The sequence below is a fragment of the Ahaetulla prasina genome, chromosome 4 (assembly GCF_028640845.1).
Source record: "Ahaetulla prasina isolate Xishuangbanna chromosome 4, ASM2864084v1, whole genome shotgun sequence".
In the NCBI taxonomy this organism is placed as follows: Eukaryota; Metazoa; Chordata; class Lepidosauria; order Squamata; family Colubridae; genus Ahaetulla; species Ahaetulla prasina.
The window spans coordinates 19,997,006-20,003,005 of NC_080542.1; positions in this window are offsets into that span (position 1 = coordinate 19,997,006).

Below are 6,000 nucleotides of genomic sequence, written 5' to 3' on the forward strand. Positions count from 1 at the left end.
TTCCGCCGCTTGGGTAGACATCTCGTGAGCCCTGGCTTCGTCCAAGGCGTTTGCCAGCGTTAGGTTGCTTTTAGACAGCAGCCGCCTCCGCAAACGGATGTCCCTGACCCCGCGGATGAGTTGCTCCAGCAATGCCTCGTCCAAGTCTCGGTACTTGAGGCTTTCCTCAGGGCGGCCATGTATGCGCTGATGGACTCGCCTTCTTGCTGTCTGCGCTCCCCGAATTCGAACCGTTGCACATACTTGGATGGCATTGGTGCGAAATGGGCTTTTAGTAAAGTCTGCAGAGTTTGTCACGGCACCGACTGTACCGGCGTTGGCTCAGCCAGGGATTCTGCGGTGTCGAAAACTTCTGGACCGCAGTGGCTCAGGAAATAGCTCGCTTCCTGTTGTCTGAAACTCCTTGAAGTTCGTTCGCCTCGAGGAAACACTCAAACGAGCCATGTATGACCCCATTTTCCTTAGCTGGGTCGAATGGCGCTGGCGGTGTGTAGCCGGACATCGCTGCTTTCCGCCTTGTTTGCTGGGTTCGCCTTCCTGGTGAGTTCAGCTCTTTTCCTGGCGCTCTTAGCCTCGAGATCCCACCTTCGTCGCCAGTGTTAGATTCGGGCAATAACGAGGCAGGAGACCAGGATAGTGACAACAGCTCTTTACTATATGGTGAACCCAGCAACCAGTGCCCGGGAAAACCTCTCCTTATATACAGTTTAGCCGGTGGCTTCAACCAATCAGCAACGTGCTTTTTTCCCGCCAAAACTTTTAAAGATACATTACAGATGCTGCAATGGTCGTTAAGGGTGAAAATGGTCATAATAAGTCACTTTTTTGCAGTGTCACTGTAATTTCAAACTGTTGCTAAATGAACGGTTGTAAATGGAGGACTCTCTGCTTTTCTTTATTTAAGCACACAAGTAAGGAGAGGCATCTCACCCAAAGAGAGGCAAAGACAACAATTTAGAAAGGCAGAGAATCGCTTTATTCAGGTTTAAACATTATTGGGTTCGGAATAAGTTCTTTCTTTGGTTAACAACATTTGAGTCATTTATGATATAGCATTAATGCTCAGCAACTTTATATGTATCATGTAACATTTCATCACGTCCCAAAAAACTGTGAGTATGATCTTGTTCATGCTCATCATTTTCAGGAGGTGTGGCTGTCACATTACAATGAGTTTGTAAATTACTGGAGTTCAAATCTACGTGCAGTCCTTGTCTTCAGCAGGTTTGAACCAGTTCTTGTCAGACTATACACTCCTCATGGAGAATTTGCTTTGTTACTGCAAAGAACTAGAAACATCAATCAAATAAATTCCTAACTACTGAAAACATTACCCAAAGAGGCTCTCCTCTCCTGCTGCCATCAGACTAGTAAAAATGAAATGTTTTACCCTTCTTTTCTGGGGTTAGAAAAGGAAATGAGCAGACTCCTTACAAATTTCACCTAGGTGCAGATCAAGGGTGAAATCCAGCAGGTTCTGACAGGTTCTGGAGAACCAGTAGCGGAAATTTTGAGTAGTTCAGAGAACTGGCAAATACCGCCTCTGGCTGGCCCCAGAGTGGGGTGAAAATGGAGATTTTGCAATATCCTTTCCTCAGGAGTGGGGAGGGAATGGGGATTTTGCAGTATCCTTCCCCTGCCCCGCCTACCACGCCCACAGAACTGGTACCACTGGTGCAGATAGAAAGTTTGCCCTTCACACTTTTATTGGAGACATGGAAGAAAATAATAAGTTTAGACAGATCTGTTGTAAACAAAGAAAGACAAAATGGCCACAGGAGGTATGACCAGCAGGAAGGATCTGTTCCTGCCATGATGCAGAACAATCGTGCTTTTTATAATTTTGTGAATAACAAACTTAATGTCTCGAGATCCATCCCACCACTAAAAGAATCTAACGGCAAAGAAAATAATGACAAAACAATTAAAGCAAACCTCTTTAACACATTCTTTGGCTCAGTCTTTGTCAACAGCAATGGCTCAAACCCAAAATTTCCCAACCACACCAACAACGACCTAACACAAATAGATTTCACTGAAGAAAATGTTGAAAAAGCTCTTCGCAATTTAAAACTATCCCTATCTATTGGACCTGATGGACTATGTGCATACTAATCTAATCTTGCGTAGCTTCTTCTCCAGAAACACTACACTACTAACCAGAGCTTACAAAACATTTGCTAGACCAATTCTTGAATATAGCTTGCCTGTCGGGAAGCCATACCACATTTCAGACATCAATACAATTGAACGTGTCCAGAAATATTTTACAAGAAGAATTCTCCACTCCTCTGAATACAACAAAATACCTGATGCCACCAGACTTGAAATCCTGGGTTTAGAAAACTTAGAACTCCGCCGCCTCCGACAGGACCTGTGTTTAACTCATAGAATCATCTATTGCAATGTCCTTCCTGTTGAAGACTACTTCAACTTCAATCACAACAATACAAGAGCAAACAATAGATTTAAACTTAATATTAACCGCTCCAATCTTGATTGCAGAAAATATGACTTCAGTAACAGAGTTGTTAATGCTTGGAATACACTACCTGACTCTGTGGTCTCTTCTCAAAGTCCCCAAAGCTTTAACCAAAAACTGTCTACTATTGACCTCACCCCTTTCCTAAGAGGTCTATAAGGGGCGTGTATAAGAGCACAAACGTGCCTACTGTTCCTGTCCTACCGTTCCTGTTCCTTTCATTATATACAATTTATATAGTTATTACATGCTTATACTCATAAATATACTTATATGTTGTATAGATACTTCATGCTTATGCTTATGTATGATGTTATGATAAATAAATAAATAAATAAATAAATAAATAAATAAATAAATAAATAAATAAATAAATAAATAAATAAATAAATATAAAACTGAGATGGTTGCCTGCAAGTCAGGGTGGTTTAGTTGGCAGACTTCATTGTACCAAGTTTGTGCTGGCGGAGGTAGCAAAACACTACTTTTGGTCTGGAGCAAGACACGTAAGGCAGAAATTGTCTTCACCAGAGGCTGGAGTCGAATGTATGTTTGAATGTCACTGTCCTCTAGACCAGGGATCACCAACCTTTCAGATCTCAAGGACCACTAAGTTCATAATTTTAAATCCTGTGGACCACTAATATGAATTTTTAAAAAAGATAAATAGTATTTAATGCAATATAAAAAATGCAAATAATTTTTCTGCGGACCACCAAAATTTTCTCCTGGACCACCAGTGGTCCGCAGACCATTGGTTGGTGACCACTGCGCTAGACACAGTTCATGGAGAACCCTCTCCTTGGGCAAGCAGGACAAGCCCCAAAGTGTAGAGCAGGGGTGTCAAACTTGATTTCATTGAGGGCCACATCAGGATTTTGTTTGACCTTGGGGGGCGGAGGGCATGGTGGGTGTGGCTAGCTTGACATCACTGATTTTGGGGGCATCCGTAGTGGCCCGAACGCTATGCCAGCAAAAATGGGCTCCCGACAGGGGTGAAATGTTCCCGATTTGGACCGGATTGCCCAATCCGGTAGCGATGGTGGTGGGTGGTTCGGAAAACTGGTAGCAAAAATCCCTACCCCATCCCAACCCCGCATGTCCAGCTGAGCCACGCGATCATCAGAATTTGTTTGTTTTTACTTTTAAAAGCATTTTTTAAATGCTTTTCGGCTGAAAAAATGCTTTTAAAAATAAAAAAAACCCTCTGATGATCGCGCAGCTCAGCTGGGATTGTCAGAACTCTTTAAAAGTTTTTTTTCCTCTGGCGATCCCAGCTGAATTGCCTGATCATCACAGGCTTTTAAAAGCATTTTTTTACAACCTCTTCGGCTGACATTGGGACTTTGAAGATGGCGGCCAGCAAGGTAGCCTCGGAGGAACGCTCTCTGTAAAAGAGAGAAAGCTCTTTAGGAGGGCAATCCCCGAAGCTCCAATTTAGCCCAAAATTAATTTAAACAAAATTAAATTTAACCACTGGAGCTGTTGCCGCTACCGCCGCTGGGATTCAAAAAACAGCCGCCGCTATGATCCGGGCAGCCACGGCTTGAAAAGACCGCCGCCGCCGCGATCCGCAATCCAAAAGGCTACGGCGAGGACCCAGGAGGCTGCCGGCAATCCAAGAGGCTACCCAGGAGGACCCAGGAGGAGATCCCAGGAGACAGCCGCCGCTACGATCCAGGCGGCTATGGAGGCTATCCGCGGAGGCTATCCGCGCTACGATCCGAGCGGCTGCGGAGACTTCGAGATCCCAGGCTTCGAGATCCCAGGATTCAAGCCGATTCAAGCCGCTCTCCACCACCACCGAATTCACGCCGCAGCCATGATCCACACCGCTCTCCAACACCACCGGGAATCAACTCCCACGTTGCCAGGATTTAAAGCCAAACAACAACCAGGAATTAAAGCCGCCAAGCGATCGCTGGTGAGTCCCGAGGAGACTCCAGTCTCCCAGCTTCTATTGACTTTTTTGAAACTCCTGCCATTGTGTCCACCCTTAAAGAGGCTTCTTCAATCACCCATTCTCACCATTTTAAATTTCCCGCCAAATTTCACCGTTACCATAGTGATTCCCTATTACCATAGCAATTGCCAAAGGAATTGCCATTAAAGTAAGAAAGAGAGAGATAAAACTAAGAAATATTTGATTAAGTGAGAGATACTTCTTCATTACTAAAATTGGGAAGAGTGTGAAATAAAACAAAGAAATAAGAAAGATACTACTTCAATACCAGTTACATAAAAACTCAAAATATCACTATGCCAGCCAGAAAATCCAACGCTGACAAAATCTTAGAAACAAGATTAATAACTATTGAACAAAACTTAGAAAAAAGATTACTAGCTATTGAACAAAACCTAGAAAAAAAATACAAGATATTGAACAAAACTTAGGGAAAAAAATCCTTACAATTATTGAACAAAATTTCACTAACTTGATAAAACAAATTTCAACACTAAAAAATGAAAACTCAAATGAACTAAATCTCTTCCCAACTCATCTATCATTACACAATTCACAACCTAATACACAACCTACAATTCAACCTAGACAACAAATAAATACAACACAACCTAAACAACAAATAACTACCAACCAACTAATCAGAGATGCTATGGAGAGAGGACAAAAAATAAACAATGCAATATTATTTGGACTAGAAAACACTAACAAACCTGATATCAATAAGATTCAAAACATCATTGGATATAACTCATTAACCATCTTCCCAAATGAAATAATTGTTGTCTCCAGAGATGGACCAGAATATAAAAACAGTGATGGGTCAACAGCACCAAGATTTTGTAGAGTCACATGTATAAATGAGGACAGCAAACGTAAATTCATTTATACCATAAGCTCAATTGCTAAAACCAACCCCGCCTACAGTAAACTTAGATCACGTCTGATCTATCTTTTCTACAACGGATACGTTCTCATGAACTTCACACAGAACTTAAACGAAGACAAGACAATGGTGAATCCAACCTATACATCGACTACCGTGCAGATTGCATAAAAAATAAAACCTTCAATCAAAAAATCACCTCCAAACCCCTCATCACCCATAACAATCAACTAGTCATCCCATTATTCAACCAAGTACCCATCACCCTACCATCCATTCAACCAACCATCCAACCATCCAACCTACCATCCATTCAACCAACCATCCAAACAGCCATCCAAACAGCCATTCAACCAGCCATCCAAACAGCCATCCAAACAGCCATCCAACAATCCACCCAACCAGCCATCCAAACAGCCATCCATCCAACCAGCCAAACTACCATCCAACCAGCCACCCAACCAACCATTCAACCAAACATCTCAATACAAAACATCCAACCACCCATCCAACCATCTATTCAACCACCTATTGTGCACAACCCCCAACCTACAAACATCCAAAACTAGATATGCACACCCCTTACCTCTACAACACCAATTACTACAGATCTCAAATGCAAATTGATAAATGCAAGAAGCATTGTTAACAAATTACCTGAATTTATCC